At 51.5% G+C, this 15,590-nt stretch overlaps 1 protein-coding gene across 5 annotated transcripts in view; it reads right to left on the bottom strand.

The window, feature by feature from the left end:
* The window catches only part of CLASRP (CLK4 associating serine/arginine rich protein), a 43,713-nt gene extending 33,603 nt beyond the window's left edge, over positions 1–10,110 (bottom strand). For 2 of the 5 annotated variants that reach the window (XR_012898609.2, XM_075914383.2), the window contains exons 1-2: positions 10,061–10,110; positions 8,073–8,181 (exon numbers count right to left, since the gene is read on the bottom strand). The gene's annotated coding sequence lies outside the window, so the exon portion shown is untranslated. The remainder of the gene's footprint in view (positions 1–8,072; positions 8,182–10,060) is intronic. The other 3 variants (XM_075914380.2, XM_075914384.2, XM_075914382.2) reach the window with 3 other exon arrangements.
* Positions 10,111–15,590: the final 5,480 nt, after the last annotated feature.

The following is a 15,590-nucleotide window of genomic DNA, read 5'->3' as shown; positions in this document are numbered from 1 at the left end:
GGAGAAAGTGAACAAGAAAAACTTATTTACTTGTTCCCATAACATAAGAACTAAGGGTCGCCAAATGAAATTAATAGGTAGCAGGATTAAAACAAACCAGAGGAAGTATTTCTTCATGCAGCGCATAGTCAACCTGTGGAACTCCTTGCCAGAGGTGTGAAGACCAGGACTTTAGCCAGGTTAAAAAAAAAACCTAGATAAACTCACAGAGGATAGGTCAATCAATACTTAACAGCCTGGTTGGGTGGAATGGTGTCCCGAGCCTCTGTTTGTCAGGGGCTGGAAATGGGTGACAGGAGAGGCATCACTTGATGATTCCCTGTTCTGTTCACTCCCTCTGGGGCACCTGGCATTGGCCACTGTTGGATGACAGTATACTGGGCTGGATGGACCTTTGGTCTGACCCAGTATGGCCATTTTTATATGAATCAGAAGAGGGCATCAAGGCTGAAGAGCCTTGTCCCCTACCCTACCATAAGCAGCCCCAACATACAATCACCTCATTTCATAGGTGTGTAGGACCAGAAGAAACGGCTAAGTATTATCTAGACCATCCCTGACCATTGTGTCTCTAATCTGCTCTTAAAAATCTCCAGGGATGGAAATTCCACAACCTGTTGAGACATTTTATTGCAGTGCTTAACTACGTTGGCAATTAGGAAGCTTTTTGTCTCACAGGGAATCTCACAATAAAAATTTTGGTGGCCTCAGAGTGTGGCCACCAACTCATGCTTGAGCCACTTCGACATTTTTTCCTAAAATACTTAACTTGAGAAAAAAGCATATGTGCACATGCATAAATCAGAGGGGGTTTTGCAGTATCACTAATAATGTACAGCTGTTTCTATTGTTTACAGAGAAGAAACCCAATAAGATGCTTTGCACATTCTTGTCTTTTTGGTTATTTGCTTTGCCCCGCCCCCTCTTTTTTGTTGTTGTGGGAGGGGGGGGGGGTTATTTAGACTTGTAAGCAAGTCAGTCCGGTTGTGTGGAACGTGGTAGGTGTATGTTCTGTTAATGTTACTTCTAACAGCAGCAGGCTTGTTAGCTAGGTGGGAGGCAGCGAAAAGTGACATTAACAAACGTAGAAATATCATTTTTCACAGCAGACTTACTCAGTCCTGGCAAGCTGGGGGACAAAGTAAGCCTTGGATGGGGGTATGAGAAGGAGGCACTGGGGGTCAGGGGAGATAAGGAGGAGGGGGGAATGGGCCTGAAGCCTACTGTGCAAGGAATGGAGCCTGCTGCTGTGCAGCCAAAATCTAAAGCCCAAAGCCCCCCAGAGCAAGGGGCCAAAGCCTGCCACCTGCTTCACAAGGGCTGACACTGAAAGCCTAAACCCCACTGCCCCTGGGAAAGTGAGGATCTCACACCAGCTGCCTGCTTCTCCAGCATTTGTGGCTCAAGAGGGGGCAGGGGCCACACCCAACCCTTCCTTGTTACCCCAGGAGACGGGCCTCTGCTTTGTTCCCCCCACCCTGCCCCAATCACTGCCCAGGAGGCTGTGGGCACAATCATAGAATCATAGAGCTGGAAGAGACCTCAGGAGTCATCAAGTCCAGCCCCTGCCCAAGGAAGGACCAATCCCAACTCAATCAACCCGGCCAGGGCCCTGTCAAGCCGAGACTTAAACACCTCTAGGGATGAAGATTCTACCACCTCTCTAGGTAACCCATTCCAGTGCTTCATCCCCCTCCTAGGGAAATAGTTTTTCCTAATATCCAACCTAGACCTCCCCCACTGTAACTTGAGACCATTGCTCCTTGTTCTGCCATCCATCGCTACTGTGAACAGTCTCCCTCCATCCTCTTTGGAACCTCCCTTCAGGAAGTTGAAGGCTGCTATCAAATCCCCTCTCACTCTTCTCTTCTGCAGACTAAAACCCAAATCCCTCAGGCTCTCCTCATGCGCTCCAGCCCCTAATCATTTTGGTCGCCCTCTGCTGAACCCTCTCCAATATGTCCACATCCTTTCTATAGTGGGGGGCCCAGAACTGGGGACACAATACTCTAGAGGTGTGGCCTCACCAGAGCCGAATAAAGGGGAATAATCGCTTCTCTAGATCTGCTGGCAATGCTCCTCCTGATGCAACCTAATATGCCATTAGCCCTCTTGGTTACAAGGGCAACAAGGGTTACAAGCCCTCTTGGTTACTGTTGACTCATATCCAGCTTCTCATCCACTGGAATCCCCAGGTCCTTTTCTGCTGAACTGCTATTTAGCCATTTGGTCCCCAGCCTATAACTATGCTTGGGATTCTTCCTTCCCAAGTGCAGGACTCCACACTTGTCCTTGTTGAACCTCATCAGATTTCTTTGGGACCAATTCTCCAATAGGTCTAGGTCACTCTGGACCCTATCTCTGCCCTCCAGTGTATCTACCTCTTTCCCTAGCTTAGTATCATCCACAAACGTGCTGAAGGTGCAATTCACCCTCTCATCTAGGTCATTAATAAAAATGTTGAACAAAACCGGCCCTAGAACCGATCCTTGGGGCACTCCGTTAGAAACCGACCGCCAACCTGACATCAAGCCGTTGATCACTACCCGTTGAACCCAACAGTCTAGCCAGCTTTCTATGCATCTTACAGTCCATTTATCCAATCCATACTCTTTAACTTGCTGGCAAGAATATTGTGGGAGGCCGTATCAAAAGCTTTGCTGAAGTCAAGGTATATCACATCCACTGACTTTCCCATATCCACAGAGCCAGTTACCTCATCATAGAAGCTAATCAGATTGGTCAGACACGACTTGCTCTTCGTGAATCCATGTTGACTATTCCTGATCACTTTCCCCTATTCCCATGGTCACCAACCAGTAGATCACGATCTACCGGTAGATCTCAGGGGCTCTAAGAGTAGCTCTTGAGCCCTCTCTGAACTGCACGCCTGCACAGTACATTTACATTAGATTTCCTCATTTGAGGAGCAGCTACTCACCGAGCAACAACACAGGTGAGTAGCTACGAGGAATGGTGGGAGCTGGGAGGTCGGGAGGGCTGAAACACCCCAGCAAGCTGACTGTGGCTTTCAGCTGAAAGTGGCTGCCCCGTGCTCCAGCTGATCGGCGGCTTCTCCTCTGCGCCTGCCCATGTGGAGCTTGGTGCACCCTGGCTGAGCGCCATGGCCAGCTGGCCGGGCAGCCACTTCTCTTCCCTCCAGCCGGGCTGCCCTGCGCTCAGCCTAGGGAGGCTGCGTCTAGCTCCAGCTGTGCTGGAGCAAGCTTCCCAGGCTGAGCGCAGGATCACAGATGCCCATCTGATGGACAGTATACGACTAGCAATCTCAGACTACAACCCAGACTTCAAGACACTGGCAGATACTGTTCAGTCACAGGTGTCACACTGAGACTTTGTTATTGGAAGAAAAAATATATAATTATCAATACTTGATTTTAGATTTACAAAATAGCAGAGAACAAAATGTATAATTGTAAATGCTTCATTTGACATTTAAATAGCATGAATTAAAAACAGACTGTTTAACAGAGTGTATAAGGGCTGGGGATAGCAAGTGATGGACAGGAGAATAGAGAGGGCGGGGCTTCAAGGGGTGGGGCTTCAAGGAAGGGGCGGGGCAGTAGATCTTCACCTGTTCTGAGACTTAAAAAGTGATCTTGGGTGTAAAAAGGTTGGAGACCGCTGCCCTATTCCCAGTGCTTCAAAAAATGGATTCCTTGAGGATCCCCTCCATGATTTTTCCAGAGAATGAGGTAAGGTTGACTGGTCTGTAGTTCCCTGGATTGTCCTTCTTCCCTTTTTTAAATATGGGCACTACATTTGCCTTTTTCCAATCATCTGGGATCTCTGCAGATCTCCACAAATTTTCAAAGATAATGGCCAAAGGCTCTTCAATGACATTTGCCAAATCCCTCAGTACCCGCGGATGCATTAAATCTGGACCCATGGATTTGTTTATGTCTAGCTTTTCTAAATAGTTCCTAACTTGTTCTTTCCCCACCAAGGGCTGTCCACCTCCTTCCCATACTGCGTTGTCTAGTGCATTTGTCTGGGAGCTGATCTTGTCCGTGAAGACAGAGGCAAAGAATGCATTGAGTACTTTTCCCACATCATCTGTCACTTGGTTACCTCCCTCATACAGTAAGGGCCGCACACCCTCTCTGATCACCCTCTTATTGCTAACATGCCTGTAGAAATCTTTCTTGTTATCCTTCACATCCCTTGCTAGCTGCAATTCCAATTGTGCTTTTGCCTTCCTCATAACTCCCCTACATTCTCAAGCAATATATTTACACTCCTCCGTAGTCATTTGTCCAAATTTCCACTTCTTGTAAGCTTCCTATTCGTGTTTAAGCTCACCAAGGATGTCCCCGGTAGGCCAATCTGGTCGCCTACAATATTTGCTTTTCTTGCTGCGCATCGGGATGGTTTCTTCCTGTGTCTTCAATAAGGCTTCTTTAAAATACTGCCAGCTCTCCTGGACTTCTTTCCCCTTCATGTAAGCATCCCAGGGAATCCTGCCCATCGGTTTTCTGAGGGAGTCAATGTCTGCTTTTCTGAAGTCCAGGGTGTGTATTTTGCTACTCTCTTTTCTTCCTTTGGTCAGGATCCTGAAATCTACCATCCCATGATCACTGCTTCCTAGCTGGTCACCCACTTCTACTTCCCCTACTAGTTCCTCCCTGTTTGTGAGCAGGAGGTCAAGCTGCGCATTGCCCCATGGCGGTTCCTTCAGCACTTGTACCAAGAAGTTATCCCTAACATTCTCCAAAAACTTCCTGGAAAAGAAAAGAAACTCTGTTCTACCAGGAACTGAGCAGTGATAGCAGCAGCAGGTTGGGCTGTCGCTCTGAGGAGTCTGCTCTAAGCATAAGCTTATCAGACAGTTAAGTAGTGACGTGACTACAGGCAGCTCCCGACTTGCAATGCGATCGGTTCCTGGGGAAGCGTTGCAAGGCGGGAGCGCTGTAACTTGAACCCTCATTTACGATAGGCATTGTGCTTCATCGTAAATGTGGGCTGAGGACGTAAGTTGGGGGGTTTTGGCTCCTTCCGCACTTACAAAAATGGTTAAGTGCGGGAGTCGCAACTCAGGCGGTCACATCTTGGGGGTTTCCTGAAGTCACTCCCCCCCACCTTACTTCCTGTGGGTCTCTTGTACATTTCAAAGGCTGAAATTCTGCAGTGGGAATGTGGGGCCAGCAGGCCTATCAGAGGAAGGGGGGAGGGGGGAATAGGGCAGGCTGCTGAGAAGCAGCCCCTATACGCAGCAGCCAAGGCTGGCTGTGGAAAGAGGCTACTGCTGGAACAGGCACTGCCCGCGGCCAGCTGTGGCCACTGTGAACAGAGGATGCTTAGGTACTGGCCTCTGTTTGTGGCGGACAGGGTTGGCCGCCATGAACAGGGTCCGCTGGACTCAAGTGAGAGCCAGGACCATGCAGTCCCAGCTTGCGCTGATTGCTGCGCCTCTATTTTAAATGCAATAAGAGCCCAGCGACTCTTACTACATTTAAAATGCAGAGCCTCAGCGTGGGTGGCTCCTGGAGCCAGCATGAGCCTGATAACCACATTTTAGTATCCTTAGTTACGCTTTATGATTCTAGCTAATTCGTTGCGTGTCTTGGCTTTTCTAATTTTGTCCCTCCATATATCTGATGTTTGTTTATATTCATTTCTTATACTCTGACCGAGTTTCCATTTTTTGTATTACTTTTTTTTAAATTTCAGATCACTGAAAATCTCTTGGTAAAGACAGGGTGGTCTCTTGCCCTGCCTCCTATCTTTCCTATGCAGTAGGCTAGTTTGCACTTGTCGCCTTAACATCTCTTTGAAAAATAACAACAAATAATAAAACGCATCATGAAGGCAACAGAGTTGATGGAAATGAGTGTTTAGAAATTGAAATTAACACATCTGAGGTGGAACATAATCTTAAAGAGCTTAACGCTCTCAAATCAGTGGGACTGGATAGTTTCCCTCCCATAATACTGCAAGAACTGGCAGGTGAATTAGTTAATCTGGCAGCAGGAATTTTTATTAACTGCATGTACGCATGGATAGCATCATAGAGCAAGAAAATGGCTAACATTTTATCTATATTTGAGAAAGGAAAAAATTCTGGACAACTACAGACCTGTTAGTCTGACTTCAATAGAATGTGCATCTTTGAATTATGAAGCAAACAATCATTAAATTCCTAGAGGCAAACGGAGAAGGGGATGTAATGCAATATGGGTTCCCAAAGGTAGATCATGCCCAACTAATCTGAAAACTTTCATTGAGAAAATAATCCATTTTTAGATAAGAGAACTGAAGTAGATTTAATTTACCTAAGCCTCAATAAAGCACATGATAATTTCCTGTTTGGTACAGTATTAGTAAAATTAAGGAAGACAGGCATCAGTACTAGGGCTGCTAGCATTTAAGCTGATGTTTATCAGTTATTGTTATCGATTAAACTGCCCTGCTTCTAGGGAGGTGGCTTTGCTGTGGCAGCAAAGCCGCTTCCCCGGGAACAGAGCTGGCAGCTCCGCTAATGGGGGAGGCTTCACTGTGGGCTCTTGTAGCATGAAGCCTATTTAAGATTTATACTGCAGAGATCGCAGCACATGTAACCACTACAATTTTTGGCGGTTACCTTTATTAAACAACTTTTAAATATCCCTAATCAGTACAAGCATTGGCTAAGGAACTGGCTAGAGGGGCGAAGACAATGGCATGTGCTGAAAAACCAACTATCTGACTGAAAGAAAATTATTAGCTGCGTTCCTCAAAGATTTGTCTTGACATCAACACTACTGAATACCTTTATTAATTCAGGTCTTAGAGGGGTAGCCATCTTAGTCTGAATCTACAAAAACAAGGAGTCCTTTGGCACCCTGAAGATTAACAGATTGATTTAGACATAAGCTTTCGTGAGTAAAAAGCGCTTTGTCAAATGTATCTATGTATCTGACAATTTTTTTTTTCCACTAGGGATGTTACATTTTGTTTAATCAGGTAATCAAGTAGTCAATGGAATTCTCTGGCCCCAGGACCTAACCCGGCTGTGGTTCTGCTTTTTAAACATAGGAACAGCTGCCTCGCTCTTACTACATTTAAAAGGCAGAGGCACAGCGGGGACCAGGCATGAGCTCGGACAGCTGATTCCTGGCTCACGCCTGGTCCCCCACTGTGCTTTTAAGTCAGCTCCCCCAAGCATTGGCTCCTGCTCCCCCACCTTGCTGCCTCTGTTAGGGGCGGGGGGAGGGGGGGAGTGACTAGTTAAGTAGCCAGTTACATACCTATTTTTTATCCACAAAAGTTTATGCCCAAGTCAATCTGTTAGTTTTTAAGGTACCACAGGACTCCTCGTTGTTATTCATCCATTCCAATACCAAAACGGACCACTGCGACCATAACCTGACATCTTATAAAACAAAGGGCAGAGAACTTCCCTAAAATAATACCCAGAGCAGATTTTTGAGAAAAACAGCCACCCTTGATTTAATAATTACTACTGATGGAGATCCACAATCCTTGATAAATTGTACTATTGGCTAATTACTCTCACTGTAAAAAATTAAAACCTTATTTCTTATCTCAATTTTTCTAGCTTCAGCTTTCAGGCACTGGATCATGTTATACCTTGGACTGCTAGACTTAAGTGCCCATTATTAAATTTTTTGTTCCCCATATAAACATAGACTGTGATCACATCACCCTTTAACCTTCTCTGTTGTAATAAATCAATTATGCTCCTTGAGGATACTTTCTAATCCCTCAACTGTTTGAGGCTTCTCTCTGTACCTTTCCTGATTTATCAACATCCTTCTTGAATTGCGGGCACCAGACCTGGATACAGGATTCCAGCAATGTACACCAGTACCACAGAGGTAAAAACTTCTCTACTCCTATTTCACATTTCCCTGCCTGTATGGTCCAGCAATGCATTTGCTCTTTTGGCCATAACATCACACTGTGAGGTCATGTTCAGTTGATTAGCTCACACAACACCCCAATCCTTTTCAAAGTAAGTGCTTTCCAGGACAATCTCTCCCAAGCATATGCCTGACCATGTTCCAAGGTACAATCCTTATTGAAAACTGAAGTAAAACATTTTAGGAACATACCTAGATTACCTTTAGTCTTCTCCCCATTCACACCGCACAGTGACCCACTCGCTGTCTTCCTTGTTCTTTTATTTGTATCAGCAGCTCTCAATCAGGAGTCTGAGGCTCCCTGGGGGAGGGGGAAGGGGTCACAAGCAGCTTTCAGTGGGTCCACCAACAATTGGGGCATTAGACTCAAAGGGCCCCAAGGCACAAAGTTGAAACCCTACCTCTGAGGGCTGAAGCCAAAGTCTGCGAATTGGTTTGGAGCCCTGAGCAACCACCTGCTTGCTACCCCTTAATGCCAGCCTGGCTTTTACATGCAGAAAAACAATTGTGGCCCAGCTGTGACAAAAAAAAGTTTGTCTAGTGGGGGGAGAGCTAAGAAAAAAGAATGAGCATCCATTTTATATAATTGCACAAAGCTCCATCCTACACCAAGAGGGGAGATGCCTAAATTGCTGCTCAGATATGCAGCAGTCTATTAAGCACTGCAGAGGTGCTCAGGGCTGCGGCAGGGATGCCTCTTTCCCCTGGCCCCAGCACAGCCCAGTCCTGCTGCTGAGAAAAGTCGCCCAGCTCCAACCTAGACCTGCAACAGACAGGGTGGGAGAGGAGGAGGGGATGCCTAGGTTTTCCAGGGCCAGCAGAGAAACACCTATCCTGCAGCCCCAGCTCTGGAGCTGCTGCAGCGGAGTGGCATTTCTCCTCCTAGCCCAGGAGCTGCTGATGAGGGGAGAGAAAACTAAGGGTGAAATCCTCTCTCCCCACCATAACCTCAGGGAAACCGGCACCCAAAAGTCCTCATCTCTGGCCCCACAATCTGCCTGACCCCGCGCTCCTCCAACCCCCTGCTCCAGCCCTGAGCCCCTCATCCCCACTCCTCCTCCCAGAACCTCAACCCTCTGACCCAGGGCTCAGCCCCCCTCCAATAATGTTGTGAGGTGCGCCAAGGGGGAGGTGTGATGTGTTCACGTCACCTCCACATCTGTGTGCCTAAAAGACGCGCTCTGCACACTCCGGGGGAAACGAGAAGGAATAATGGGCCGTGCCCAGCTACTGCCCCCCAGACCCTGCCCGCCCCACACAGGGGGGAGGGGCCATGCCCAGCTACCGCCCCCCCAGACCCTGCCTGCCCCACACGGGGGGGAGGGGCTGTGCCCAGCTACCGCCCCCCAGACCCTGCCCGCCCCACACGGGGGGAGGGGCCGTGCCCAGCTACCGCCCCCCAGACCCTGCCCGCCCCACACGGGGGGGAGGGGCCATGCCCAGCTACCGCCCCCCCAGACCCTGCCTGCCCCACACGGGGGGGGAGGGGCCGTGCCCAGCTACCGCCCCCCAGACCCTGTCCTCCCCACACAGGGGGGAGGGGCCGTGCCCAGCTACCGCCCCCCAGACCCTGCCCGCCCCACACGGGGGGGAGGGGCCGTGCCCAGCTACCGCCCCCCAGACCCTGCCTGCCCCACACGGGGGGGAGGGGCCGTGCCCAGCTACCGCCCCCCAGACCCTGCCCGGCCCACACAGGGGGGGGCTGTGCCCAGCTACCGCCCCCCAGACCCTACCCGCCCCACACGGGGGGGAGGGGCCGTGCCCAGCTACCGCCCCCCAGACCCTGCCTGCCCCACACGGGGGGGAGGGGCCGTGCCCAGCTACCGCCCCCCAGACCCTGCCCGCCCCACACGGGGGGGGGGGGCCGTGCCCAGCTACCGCCCCCCAGACCCTGCCCGCCCCACACGGGGGGGAGGGGCTGTGCCCAGCTACCGCCCCCCAGACCCTGCCCGCCCCACACGGGGGGGGGGGGCCGTGCCCAGCTACCGCCCCCCCAGACCCTGCCTGCCCCACACGGGGGGGAGGGGCCGTGCCCAGCTACCGCCCCCCAGACCCTGCCCGCCCCACACGGGGGGGAGGGGCCGTGCCCAGCTACCGCCCCCCAGACCCTGCCCGCCCCACACGGGGGGGAGGGGCCGTGCCCAGCTACCGCCCCCCAGACCCACACGGGAGCTTCCTACCAGCGGCGCCCTCCATCACTCACCGGAGTGGGGGGGGGGCGGGGCACAGCCGCTGCCCCGGAACCGGAAAGGCGAAAGCGTCACCGCCCCGCCGGCGGGTGCCGATCACGTGACTGGATTACCTCAGCCAATGGCGGCCCGTCCGCTCGCGGCGGGCGGGGCAAAGGGGGGGGGGGTTCTGCAGCGCGGCCACGTGGCGGGAGCGCGGGTCGGGCCCTGTGTGAGACGATGGGGGGGGGGGTGGAGGCGCTGCTGCCCCCCCCCCCCAATGAGCAACTGCGGAGTGTGCTGGGGGTGCACGTTGGCACTCAGCACAGACACGTTATTCTGCACAGGGGTGGGGAAAGCAGAGGGGACATTGCACCCCCCCCCCCCGGACATCCCCCCCAGCGCTCCCTGTGCGCTTGGGTCACCCGCAGCGAGCAGCACGTTTCTACTGGTGAACGGCTGCACGTGCTTCCCTGCACATCACATTTATTCTGCTAACATGGCGCATGGGCATGTACTTGGCAGAGTTCACCCCCATCCTGACACCTGCCCCTTCTGCAGCACGAGGGAGAACCTGGCCCACACCTACCCAGAATGCATCAGGTTGCAGCCCCTTTTCCAGCTCCTGAGCCTCTTGCTGAGTGTGTGGGTGCACTTTGCCTCACTCCTTTTTATTTATGCACAGCCCACCCAGCGTCCCCACAAAGTCGTGAGTCCTTGTCAACCTCCTCTTGGCCCTGGCAAAAGCCGCTATATACAATACCAGCAGAAGGATGCTAGATGAGAGGGTGCTCTGCGACTATGGGGCCTACTTCTGCTCCTACCTAGTCTCTCACATCCAGGCAGAGTTCCTCTGGGCAGCGTCCACTGGCTCTGTGGATAGCTTCGAGGAGCAGACCCCGTCTGAGGTTCTCTGCTCTGTATCACTATCCAGTTCCCTCATTTTAAACCTTTGACTACACCCCAACCCTGGTTTTCATCATTTGTCCCCCATAATCAACTGAACCCTGGGTCCAGTTGTCCTTCCTGCAAGGCTGGGGCTCCCCCTAACATAGGGGAACCGGTGCCGGTGCTCCAGCTGCCCGCCTAACACTCACGGGGCTGGAGCACACAACATCTCCTCTCTTAGGCCCCTCCCTCCGAAGGCTCTGGTGTGCGAGGGGAATGTGGATAATGTCTTTCTCGTTTGGGGGGGCTGCCTCAATGAGGGTTTGGGGGGGTTGCTTCTCACTTGTGTGTGGCCCCCCACTGATTTTTCTGTGGGGCAGCAGCCCTCAGCCCGAAAAAGGTTCCCCACCTTGTGCTACACCTTTAATCTATGGATCAGAGTGATTCCGCTGCTCCGTAAGGGTTTCTCTAAAGCAGGCCCTGGCTGTAGTACACAGACAGTCCCTTTCCAAACCAGGAGCTGGAGAGATTGGGTTTGGAGGGAGAATTTGCCTCTGCTCTGAGAGAATGTGTCTGGCGGACTGGAGCCTTGTGGCCAGTGTATTCGGTCTGTGAGACAACGCTGATGCCGCAAGTATTACTGCAGCCACATCCTGCTTGTGCTTTCCTATGACCCTGGATATCAGGGGAATGACATACAGGAGGCCTTGAGACCAGGAAAATGGGAGAAGTACTCTGGAGGGAGCCAGTTAGTTAGTGACAGACATGGGCGATCTCCTCTGTGGAACACAGGGTCCAGAGCAGAGACCCTTGTGGGACTAGTGAGAACTGCAATTGAGGTAACCCACAGGCCTGTTTCTTCCCACAGCTCGTACTCTGGGTTACAATCTCTAAGCAACTAGCAGAGGTGCCTCAGCCTCCCCTTTCATCAAGAGCCCAGGTAACTTCCTCAGAAGTAGCATTCCTCTTTCTGAGATCCGCAGGGCGGCCCATGCCTTCCCCGTGCATTAACCTAGGATCTGATTCCTGGTTGTGATGCCAGATGTGGGGGATCCTTGTTTAGTCAGCTCTGAAATATTGGTCTAAAAGGGTACAGCTTGCTCAGGCAGGGCAGGCGGGGAGGGGGAGGAAAGGGAGGAGGTGTTGCCTTGTGTATCAAATTTATAAACACTTGCACTGAGATTTAGGCAGAAGTGTGGAGGGAGGCAGAACTTTTGAAAGTTTCTAGGTAAAGATATAAGGGTAAAAAACCAAGAGTGATGTCATGGTGCATTGTAGACCACCTCGCTAGGAGGAAAAGTAGATGAACTAGGATTTCCCCTAGCTCCCAAATATTAGGAAGGTACTAGCTAGTTGCTAGGGTGAACGCCACGTGACAAGGACTCCCATAAAGAGCAAGTACTTTCCATAGAGTTACTGTGGTTCTAGCTGCTTTATCAGTGGGAAGCCACGACTCACCCTTCTCTGCTTGAACTGGGTTTGATACTCAAAGGCTGTGTCTACACTGGCAAGTTATTCTGGAAAATCAGCCACTTTTCCGGGAAAACTTGCCAGCTGTCTACACTGGCCACTTGAATTTCCAGAAAAGCACTGACGATCTAATGTAAAATCATCAGTGCTTTTCCGGAAAAACTATGCTGCTCCCGTTCAGGCAAAAGTCTTTTTCCGGAAAACTGTTCCGGAAAAGGGCCAGTGTAGACAGCACAATAGTGTTTTCTGCAAAAAAGCCCCGATCGCGAAAATGACGATCGGGGCTTTTTTGCGGAAAAGCACGTCTAGATTGGCCACAGACACTTTTCCACAAAAAGTGCTTTTCCGGAAAAGCGTCCTGCCAATCTAGACGCGCTTTTCCGAAAATGCTTTTAACGGAAAACTTTTCCGTTAAAAGCATTTCCGGAAAATCATGCCAGTGTAGACGTAGCCAAAAGGTTTTCTCCTGCAGCCCACAGCTAGAACAGCAACGTGCAACCAAGGCTAGTGACTGGGCCACATGAGTGACCCTCCGTCACCTCAGTGGGCCGCAAGATTATCGTAACCAAGACGGTCTCCTAGGACAGGGCAGTGTGCTCTTAGTGCTTGTGTACCTAGAATTTGCAGGGTGTGCCAATGGGACCATGGCAGCGCTGTGATTGGCTGCAGCGGGAGCACCCGGCTCTCACAGTGTGTGGGGGCACCAATGGGACCGTGGCAGCGCTGTGATTGGCTGCAGTGGGCACACAGGCCACAAGTTGCCCACCACTGGTCTAGATACCCAGGGAAGACAAAGTGGCTCTAGAGACTCTGGAAGGAGCCGGAGCCAGAGCCAGAGGATGGATTGCTCCAGCTGGCAGAGTGTTGGCCACTACTAAGACCGGCCAGCCACTTAGGGGGAAGGGCTACATCTCGCTCCCACAGCCAGAAAAGGGAGCAAGAGGCAGGCAGAGCGAGTAGGAGTAGGAGCACATTCAAGGGGCTAGTGCTGCTCCAACCGCTGCTGGTCAAACCAGAGACACATGAACTGTCAGTAAAATCCCCCTGGACTGACACAGAAGACCTCCAGGCTGCCGGGCACCAGGAAGTCGAGGCTGCAAGAAGCGGGTGATGGGTGGCAGCTGGAGAGGCCAGGAGGCACTGGTTTCCCCAGAGCAAGGGTTCCCAAACTTTTTGACACGGGGACCAGTAAATCCATTCACGAATTTTTGGAGGACCAGTAATGGTCATTTGCATATTTGCATATTCATTAATCAAATGATGAATATTCAAATAAGTTATTTCTGGTCCTCCCAAAACCCCCAGTGCCAGCTTTAGCAAAGCTTTTGATATGGTCACCCATAATATTCTTGCCAGCAAGTTAAGGAATATGGATTGGATAAATGGACTGTAAGACAGACAGAAAGCTGGTTAGACCAGGGTTTCCCAAACTTTTTACTTTAGTTGGAACCCTTTTTTTTCCAGTACTGTTTTTTGCAGCCCAAAAATATAAACACATAAAAAACAAACTGAGAAAATACCAGACATATAACAGGTCTGGTATTTTCTCATTAGGCAAATTTTATTATTACTAGATGTATCAGTTTGTAGTTTCAAACTGCCTGGCTGGTAAATGTGCTCAGGCTGCATGAGTGTGTCTACCAGCCAGTTCGCAACTACTCGAGGGTGTGTGTGTGTGTGGGGGGGGGAAACAATAGAATCCCCGGGTTGGACTAACTTGTGCTTTGCGGGGGGGGGGGGGGGGAGAGAAGGGGGGCAGCGCCCGAGAGCTGCATATGACCAGGTCAGTCTCGCTCCCTGCCAGCCGATTCGCTCCCCACCCTCCGCCTCTGGCCAGCCCCACTTCCCCCAACCCCCTCCCGGACAGCCAGTTTTCCCCCCCGCTTCTTCTCCCAATCTCCCTTGGCCAGCCCAGCTGCCTGCTTCTAGCCCTGCTTCCTGCAGCTGCTTCTGCCCCCCTCCCCCATCTTCCCCAGCCAGCTCCCTACCCCCGACCTCGTGCCCCTCGGCAGCCCTGCTTCCACTGGCTCCCCAATCTCCCTGTCCCGTCCCACCCCGATTCCCCCGTCCAGTACTGCTTCCGGTGGCCGGCTCTCCCCTCCTCCTCCTCCCGCTGCCCTCCCCTAGCTAGGACTCTGCCGGGAACTGGAACATCTGGCTGCAGACTCCGCCCAGGCCAGCTTGGGGGACCCGACCCCACACGGGCACTCCGGGAGCACAGAACACCCCGGCAACCATGCTGAGGCCCGGTAGTTTTTTCCTGCGGCCCGCTATGGGGCCGTGGCCCATAGTTTGGGAAACGGTGCCCCAGAGTATGGGGAGCAGACCCTCGAATGGCTCTGAGGGTGGAGTGCCCCCTAGCGTTAACTTAGGGTTAAGGGTACGGACCTTAGCTAATATAGATACACTCCCCTGGCAATGGTGCAACTTAGCCTCTGTTAGCGCCCAGCCGCAACAGCACAAGTCTCTCTAAGGCTACGTCTAGTCTGCAAGCCTCTTTCGAAAGAGCGTCTAGACTACAACCAGTACTTTTGAATACAAGCCACTTTTTTGAAAGAGAGCACCCGGGCAGTCTGGATGCTCTCTTTTGAAATAGCAGTTTGCATTACATAGCGCCTTTTTTCGAAAGAGCACTTTCAAAAAAACGCATTCTTCCTTGTAAAACGGGGCTTTCTGTGCTCGAAAAAACTGCTGCGTTCTTTCCATTTACTTTTGAAAGAATGCGGCAGCAGTCTAGACGTAGGTAAAAAAATTTCGAAAAAAGGTCACTTTAAAAAAAAAATCCCTGTAATCTAGACATACTCTGAGGGAGCTAGCTACGGGGTAGCTCCGCCTGGGTACAAGAGGATCTATGGGCACTTAACCTGCTGCCTTAGCACTGCGAGCTGCCAGCTTTTTGGCATTTGCGGGCTGAGCAGGGGGCCACTGTGACTCAGTATTGTACCACTGCGGTTTGGCGGGAGACCACGTAAGATGAGTAGGGTTCATGCCCAGAACCTGAGTAATTCTGTTTGGTCTCCCTACACACATTCCTCTCCCCCCAGGATTTTCACATGGTGCCCTTTTTCACTGTGGCACACCACTGCTGTGAGACGTCTGTGGTGCTGCACCCCAGAGCTGACAGTGATGTACCCCTCCTCCGTCTAGCTCTGGGCTCGTGGAAAGGTTCAGGAGTCAGTCAAGG

This window comes from Pelodiscus sinensis, chromosome 18 (assembly GCF_052426305.1).
Source record: "Pelodiscus sinensis isolate ZL-2025 chromosome 18, ASM5242630v1, whole genome shotgun sequence".
Taxonomy (NCBI): domain Eukaryota; kingdom Metazoa; phylum Chordata; order Testudines; family Trionychidae; genus Pelodiscus; species Pelodiscus sinensis.
This window is presented reverse-complemented; position numbering and strand designations above follow the sequence as displayed.